Source organism: Oryctolagus cuniculus, chromosome 17 (genome assembly GCF_051225735.1).
Source record: "Oryctolagus cuniculus isolate XC-2025 breed Fujian yellow rabbit chromosome 17, ASM5122573v1, whole genome shotgun sequence".
Lineage (NCBI taxonomy): Eukaryota > Metazoa > Chordata > Mammalia > Lagomorpha > Leporidae > Oryctolagus > Oryctolagus cuniculus.
The window spans coordinates 15,747,743-15,755,679 of NC_142883.1; the positions used below are offsets into that span (position 1 = coordinate 15,747,743).

The following is a 7,937-nucleotide window of genomic DNA, read 5'->3' on the forward strand; positions in this document are numbered from 1 at the left end:
TAAATCTTTAAAAAAAAAGAGGGTAAAACTCAACCAACTGTGATATACAGATGAAACATATGTGTATGCATTAATAGCTATGTACACATGTATTGTGTACACATGAAGCTAGTTCTCACCATTCACTGAACTGGGGGTGGGAGACACTCTATTTCTAGTCTTCACTGCACAAGGAACTGACTGAAGCCACACAGCTTGGCTGGGTGGGTGGGAAGCACAATCAGGAGCAGCACAGACACCCCTTGATGTCCCAGGGCCCCCCATCCCTGGATACCGACATCCGTGCTAATCGAGTGCCTTCTGCAAAATAGCACTACTGGTGCACAGCCAACACACATCCTCCCATGTACGCAAAGTCACCTCGTGACTACTTACAATACCTACTATGATGTCTATGCTATGGAAGCAGTCGCTATAATGTGCTATTCGAGGAATAATGACAAGGAAAAAAGCATCTGTATATGTTAGTACAGGTGCAGGGTTTTTTCCCTGAGGTTTTTTTTTTTGTTTTTTTTTTGTTTTTTTTTTTTGACAGGCAGAGTGGACAGTGTGAGAGAGAGACAGAAAGGCCTTCCTTTTCCGTTGGTTCACCCTCCAATGGCCGCCACGGCCGGTGCATTGCGCTGATCTGAAGCCAGGAGCCAGGTGCTTTTCCTGGTCTCCCATGCGGGTGCAGGGCCCAAGCACTTGGGCCATCCTCCACTGCACTCCGGGGCCACAGCAAAGAGCTGGCCTGGAAGAGGAGCAACCAGGACAGAATCTGGCGCCCTGACCGGGACTAGAACCTGGGGTGCCGGTGCTGCAGGCAGAGGATTAGCCTAGTGAGCCGTGGCACCGGCCTCCCTGGGTATTTTTGATCTGAGGTTGGCTGAACCCATGGATAAGGGTGGAGCACACAGGTCCAGAAGGCCCACTGTGCCTTATGCTGACATTTTGGGACCCCAAATATGGCCCTGGGGGAGGAAGGGTAACTTGGGGTTCCTGGTCATTTCCCCTTCTTTCCATCTGATTGGGAGGATCATGCATCTACCTGTTCACGGCACGTCCCCCATTTACACACTCACAGTTCCAGCCTCACACAGGAAGCCCACAGATGATAACTCCCGAGTGCATTTAGAGGGGAGCCCCTCCATGGCCCATGCGACTTTGTTTTTCATCACCAGCCTCTCCAAGGCGTCAGAGCTGTCCTGTGGGATTTCCAGCCAAAGGATCTGAGATTAGCAGTTCTGGGGCTCCACCCTCGCCTTATCATGTGGCCACAATGGAGGGCAGGGAGGGAAAACCGTGCAAGATTGAATGTTTGGAAATGGTGCCAGTGCTACACACAGAAACAGCGGGCAGCTGTCCAGAGTGTGCGGCTCGGGGGTTGTCAGGAGCCCCCAGCCTGCTGAGGAAGCTCCCTCCTTAGCAGGCCACAGCTTCTTGGCTCGCGGCTGCGAGGCCTTCCACCTGCACGTGGTCGCAGGTGCACCTTGCGCTGGTCATTTTTACCTCGCTAGAAATCCTTTTCAGATCTATTCCATTCCATGAACGTGGACTACGTGCAGCCGCCCTAAGCAGCTTTTGATAAAACTGTGCAGCGCCTCCCTCCAGACAGGGAGGGAGGAAACCGGCGCAGACAGAAGGCTGGGAGCTGGCACCATGTCACGCAGCCCGCAGTCCTGCCAGGTCCGCGCCACCGCGGAGCGGTGCTCCCATGGGAAGGGAAGCACGAGTGGGGCCGCAAGCCAGAGGTGGAGGCCTGCAGAGTCCTCGCCCCTTGAGAACGCTCCCTCTCGTCCTCGTCCCGCCCCACGCCGGCCCGGCTCGCCCTCTCCCAGGCGCACACCCACCTCTGCTGCAAAGCTGACTGCATCCGGGGTCTTGTTTGCCTGCCTCCCTCCAGCACAAGCACAAAGATCACCTGTTAGTCCCTGGGGGTCTCCAGAACCTCACACCATTCTGGGTGCTTGAGGCAAAGAAAGTGTTCCACGAGTGGGGGTTGGAAGGGGCCATCCCGGCTCGCCGGGGGCACCGAGAGCCGGAAGGAGGGGTCACACCTCAGCGGCGAGCCCCGCCCGCATTTCTGAACTCTGCACGTTACATTTTGCAAGGAAGGTAAAGGGGAGACGAGGGAGGGACAGGTCGGGGCAGGACGCAGCCAGCAGCCGTGTGTGCACGTCCGGCCCACGCCCTGCCAGCTCCGCTCGGTCCTTCCCATGCGCCTTCCCCACGGCCGTGCCCCCAGCCCGGGTTTCTATGAGAAAGCCTTTTCGGATGACCTGTTTCGCATTAAACTAAATTAATAAAAAGCAAAGCATATTAAAACTCCTTCCCCACAAACACAGGCTTCTCATGCTTTTTAGCAAATGGACCCTGCACCATTTCCCAGCACGGCTACAGGTCAGCGGCAGCCACGGGCACTGCTCGAGGCTGCAGCACCAGTTGTGCGGCGTGGGCTGAGGCACACAGGGCAGCACTTTGTCCGCTGGTCTCTTCAGCGCACTAAGAGGAGACAATGGCATATTCAAGGAGCATGAGAAACACTTAACTGGCAGTCTGCAGGAAGCTCTTTGAGATGCATGAAGGGCACTGCAGTGTCGAAATTCAACACTCGTCCTAGTGTTCACCCTGAATCCTGGTCTGCACGTTTATAAACTCTCTCTGTGGGTGTACACACACACACACACGCACACACACACACACACACGCACACTCACAAATGCATTTAAAATTGCTTAATTGCTTTTACAATTTTGAAGTAGACACATTGTAATGATCACAAGGCATCTGCACACTGTCTCCAGTGCAAGCCTGCCATGATAGGAGCTATTTGAGAAACTAAATCACATCAAGCAGAGAATAGCAATGAGTCAATTGATGAAATATTGCATTAGCAGTGGCCTCTGACCCTCTATGATGCCAACTGAACGCTTTTTCCTCTCTTTGTAATTGAATCACTTTTCAATTAAATTAATTTCTTAAAGTCACTCAGCTAAGCCGCCTGTGTTAAACACACACACACACACACACACACACACACACACACACGCTCAGACAATGTCAGGTGTCCGTGAAACAAAAGGACCTATTGCAGCTGTGCTCTGACTCCACCCTGCTCTACTCTGGGCATGGAGAATACCCTGTTTCTTTTTTCTATATCTGACAAGAATTTTCCACCACTCTTCCTGCTCAAGCATGAAGTCAGCAGCCCCCAAATCCCCCCAGGAAGACCCGTCCACCACCGTATAAAGCTATGAGAGTGCAGCCACGGGGAACCCACGGTGCGGCTGCTGGGCAGAATGGCTACTTAAAAAAAATAAAATTATTTTACAACAAACTGAGTGGCTCCAAAGCTGTGAGAGTGAAGGCAGCAAGTCGAAGCACTGACAAGCCCGCCCCACACGCTCTGCTCAGGCTTGCTGCGAGAGCGAGAGCGGACTGCACTCACTTCCAGGAATGCGGCCGAGGCCCGAGCGGGGTGAAGTCATGTTCTGAGAATGTTCTCTCATCGCCCTGACTCAGAGGCGCAGTGAGCTCAGAAGAGCCGCACTGCTCTCTTCTGTCCCATCTGGTTTTCCAGAGCTGCCTTCCACTCCAGCTGGTGGCTGGAGACCCGTGTCCCACAAGAGTCTCGCAGGAGGTTATCTCCTTCCTGGCTGCTTCGTATGACACTTTTTCCTGTCGCCATTGGTTCAACCTGGTACCCCAGGGCTAAGGCCTGGGGGAGAGAGTCTGAGGTGAGGACTGGATGGGAGAAGAGAGAAGCAATTACAGAAGTCGGTGAAACCAGCCAAGAAACTTGTTTGGGAAAAACAGAAATCTACGCGCTGTGGTTTGGCAAGTGGCTCTGACTCTTAATGAGAAAGGCAGAGAGGGAAGGGGGCAGCAGGGATGAAGAGGGGAGGAGACCGAGAGAGGGGCAGAGGGGAGAGGAACAGGAGCAAGACTCGCTGTGTGACAAAAACGCATCAGTAAGGGACATCGTGAGGAGAAGCATCGTCTCGAGGCTGAACTGAAAAATCAGGATGCGTCACTGGGCCCGGCACGCCTGGTCACGTGTGTGTCCTGGAACTGGGAGAAGGGCTTTGACTTTCGCCTGCGAGCATCGGCCTCAGGCCCTCAGACAGCGCGTGCTGGAGAGACCCTCTGAAGTTCCTGCAAGCATGAAAATGCAGACCATGAAGCCCGAACGGCCAGTCCTGGTGAGGAGCCTCCTCGTGGGTCTTACAGGATGCTCCACGTGGCATGTCACATGTGTGCAAGCGTGTACACACACAGACACATGTGCATGCACACACGGATCCATACATCTGATGGCTTTTGGACGCCAGCTACACTGGCCTCCTTCCATTTCCTTGAATTCCCAGAGCTTTCTCTCACCTGAACACCTTCAGCCCTGTTTTTCCCACCGTAGGAGGGCTGGCTCCTCTTCATCCTTTAGGTGGCTCCTTGTCTAAATAGGCTCCCCATGGGGCTGGCGCTGTGGCGTAGTGGGCTAAGCCTCTGCCTGCAGCGCTGGCATCCCATATGGGCGCTGGTTCATGTCCCAGCTGCTCCACTTCCAATCCAACTCTCTGCTAATGGCTTGGGGAAGCAGTGAAAGATAGTCCAAGTCCTTGGGCCTCTGCACCTGCGTGTGAGACCTGGTGGAAGCTTCAGGCGCCTGGCTTCAGATTAGTACAGCTCCGGCCGTTGCGGCCGTCTTGGGAGTGAGCCAGCGGATGGAAGATCTTTCTCTCTGTTTCTCCCTCTCTCTGTCTATAACCATGCCTCTCAAATAAATAAATTATTTAAAAAAACAGGCTCCTCCTCTCCCCCCACCATTCTCTGTTATGCTTATGGTGTCTTGGCACTAATTATCATTTGTCACTGGCTTATTGACTTGTCAACATGTAAACTGTCCTTGACAACCACTAGCTACTCAATGACTATTTGTTGATTCCATGAATAGATGGAATGTTCCAGATACACTAATTTATGACACATTTCTTTGGACACTGGCAGCAGTCCCCAACAAGCCATGTTTGCTTGTGTGTTCCCTCCTCCTCTGGCTGCTACAAGCCTGCTTCCCACCTATGCTTTGAAGATGGCTCTGTGGCCGGCGCCGTGGCTCACCAGGCTAATCCTCCGCCTTGTGGCACCGGCACACCAGGTTCTAGTCCTGGTCGGGGCGCCGGATTCTGTCCCGGTTGCCCCTCTTCCAGGCCAGCTCTCTGCTGTGGCCCAGGAGTGCAGTGGAGGATGGCCCAAGTGCTTGGGCCCTGCACCTGCATGGGAGACCAGGAAAAGCACCTGGCTCCTGCCTTCGGATCAGCACGATGCACCGGCTGCAGCGTGCCGGCCATTGGAGGGTGAACCAACGGCAAAAGGAAGACCTTTCTTTCTGTCCCTCTCTCTCTCACTGTCCACTCTGCCTGTCAAAAAAGAAAGAAAGAAAGAAAGAAAGAAAGAAAGAAAGAAAGAAAGAAAGAAAGAAAGAAAGAAAGAAAGAAAGAAAGAAGATGGCTCTGCTGCTTTTAAGTAGCAGCCTTGGGTGGGGCAGAGACAGTGATAAACCACAAAAGGTTAAAGAAAGAGATTAGCATTAGCACCTCATCTGATGTTCTCACTATCATTAGAAAAATAGAGAACCACAAAAGAAAGGGCTCTGATAAGAAAGAGGGCAGGACTGGGCATTTGCCCAGAGGTTAAAACACTACTCAGGATGCCCGCATTCCACATGCGAGTGCCTGTTGGGCCCCCTCTTCTCTGCTTCCAATTCCAGCTTCCTGCTAATGCCCGCCCTTGGAGGCAGCAGGTGCAAGCCCAAGTACTTGGGTCTCTGCCAGCCATGTAAGAGAGCAGATTGAGTTCCTGGCTCCTGGCTTTGGCCTGGCCCAGCGCTGGCTGCTGCAGCCATTTTGGGAGTGAACCAGAGGATGGAAGATGAATCTCTGTCTGCCTCTCTTTGCATCTGTCTTTCAAAAGAAAAATTAAATAAAAATAAATTTAAAAAAACAGAGGGCAGACATTGGAAATATGCTGAGTCGGGGACGGATGTCACCTGACAGGCTCCCGCTGTAGGCTGAGTGCAGAGGGCAGCCCCCGTGACGGCCCCACCAGGAGACGGGGCTCGGAAAGGAGCCGGGCAGCCTGACTCCTCTCACGCAGAGATGGCTCTGCTGTCTCCCTCCCTCGTTCCGCATTTGTATCTGAACAGAACGATGCAGTCACGTCCACTTCTCGCGAGTCCAAGGGTTGCTCAGTCAGGGCTCGGGTTCCCTGCCCTCTGGATGAGAAGAGCTTTGGTTTGCTTGGCCCGAGTGTTTATTTGTTCAGAAACACGGTAAACGCTCATGTGAGATTCTCGCCGCTGTCGAAACGAGTCTCACGCAGGCCTTGCTGATCAATCCCCAAATCCAACTCTTGCCCAAACATGTACAGGCTTAAGTTTATCCAAAGTCCAAACAAATCAGATACTCCCTCTGCACGGAAGTCAAATACTTTCCTTTGGAAATAATTTTTCAGAAATCAAAGGCAATATGTTCTAGGTCGTCGGATTTCTTAAAATCGCATCCAATCCTGTATCAGATGCAGCAATTGCCATAATGAACGTTTGAAAAGTCAGAAGTTTCCAAAATGGTAAAGAAATCAAAACCTGTTTGGGTTTTTGAGGATGGTTTCTGCACCGTGGGATCCAAAACCTTGAATGAGTTTGCCCACTCTTTATAAGCCAGCACAAGGGATCAGCTGCAACCCCAAACAAGGAAAATTCTCAGGATCTGCCAAAGCACATATGTTTTATTAAGTTTGAGGGAGTCTCTTCCAGGCCAGCTCTCTGCTGTGGCCAGGGAGTGCAGTGGAGGATGGCCCAGGTGCTTGGGCCCTGCACCCCATGGGAGACCAGGATAGCACCTGGCTCCTGCCTTCGGATCAGTGCAGTGCGCCGGCCACGGCGGCCATTGGAGGGTGAACCAACGGCAAAGGAAGACCTTTCTCTCTGTCTCTCTCTCTCACTGTCCACTCTGCCTGTCAAAAAATAAAAATTAAAAAAAAAGTTTATAAAAAACAAAGTTTGAGGGAGTCTGCCCCAATCTCTAACAGACTCTACCTTATTCCAGAAAAGGATGGATCTCAAATAGCTGACCTATGAAAGCCCAAAAGATATTGCTAAGTATCCCATAGTTCGGGGAAGGTGGCAAGTCCCAAGCTGGACACACCCTCACAGTTAGGGATGAGGTCATCAAATGTTACTCTCTCAAATGCAGACCAGAAAATCATCAATCTAAAATTAACCGCAAAGATGTTACTAATGTAAGACTAACATTTTATAGAAGTAACAAGCCCTTAGAGATGTATTTGTAGGGGGTATACCTCGAAGTGTCCTCAGATCTCAGCAAGGAGAATCAAATCCACAAGCCCAGTAAGTAGCAATGATGGTGACCACTTGTTGAGCAGCAACTATGTGTCGGGCACAATGCCAGAAGCGTCCCGTTCTTTATTTCATTAATCCTCATTCTTCCTGTTTTAACTATGAGGGTCTTGAGGTTGGAAGCGTGATGAGGGGTCACCATTGCACAGCAAACACTGTTGCTGGGATCTGAGCCCAGGTCACCTCAATCTGACACTATGCTGTCAGTGGAAAAAATGGAAGCAGTGTGGTCCCATGAAGACGAAAAAGCAAGCAGGGCAGTGAACAAAGAGGTGGCCTCCGAGTCTTTGAGGAGAATGGTCCACATCAGTTACCCAGGCCGGAAGCCCCTGGAGTGGGGGGAGGGTAACTCCCCAAGTCTCAGCCTGCTAGGTGTGTCCCTGGAGAACACTCAGTTCTCCTCGCCCAAATCCATAGCCCCAAACCTTCTCAACCTTCACTTCATCTTCTGTGGTTGTCTTTCCACAGGGAGGAAGTACCTTGCACACATGATCAAGGGCAAGCTGCCAGCTTTATTTGGGGACTAAAATAATAACTTGGCCAG

At 51.8% G+C, this 7,937-nt stretch overlaps 1 long non-coding RNA gene across 1 annotated transcript in view; it reads right to left on the reverse strand.

Moving 5' to 3' along the window:
• LOC149121104 (uncharacterized) overlaps positions 1-2,083 on the reverse strand; it is a 31,193-nt gene extending 29,110 nt beyond the window's left edge. Inside the window, exon 1 of the long non-coding RNA XR_016223539.1 lies at positions 1,833-2,083. This is a non-coding gene — a long non-coding RNA (uncharacterized LOC149121104). The remainder of the gene's footprint in view (positions 1-1,832) is intronic.
• Between the last annotated feature and the right edge of the window lie 5,854 nt (positions 2,084-7,937).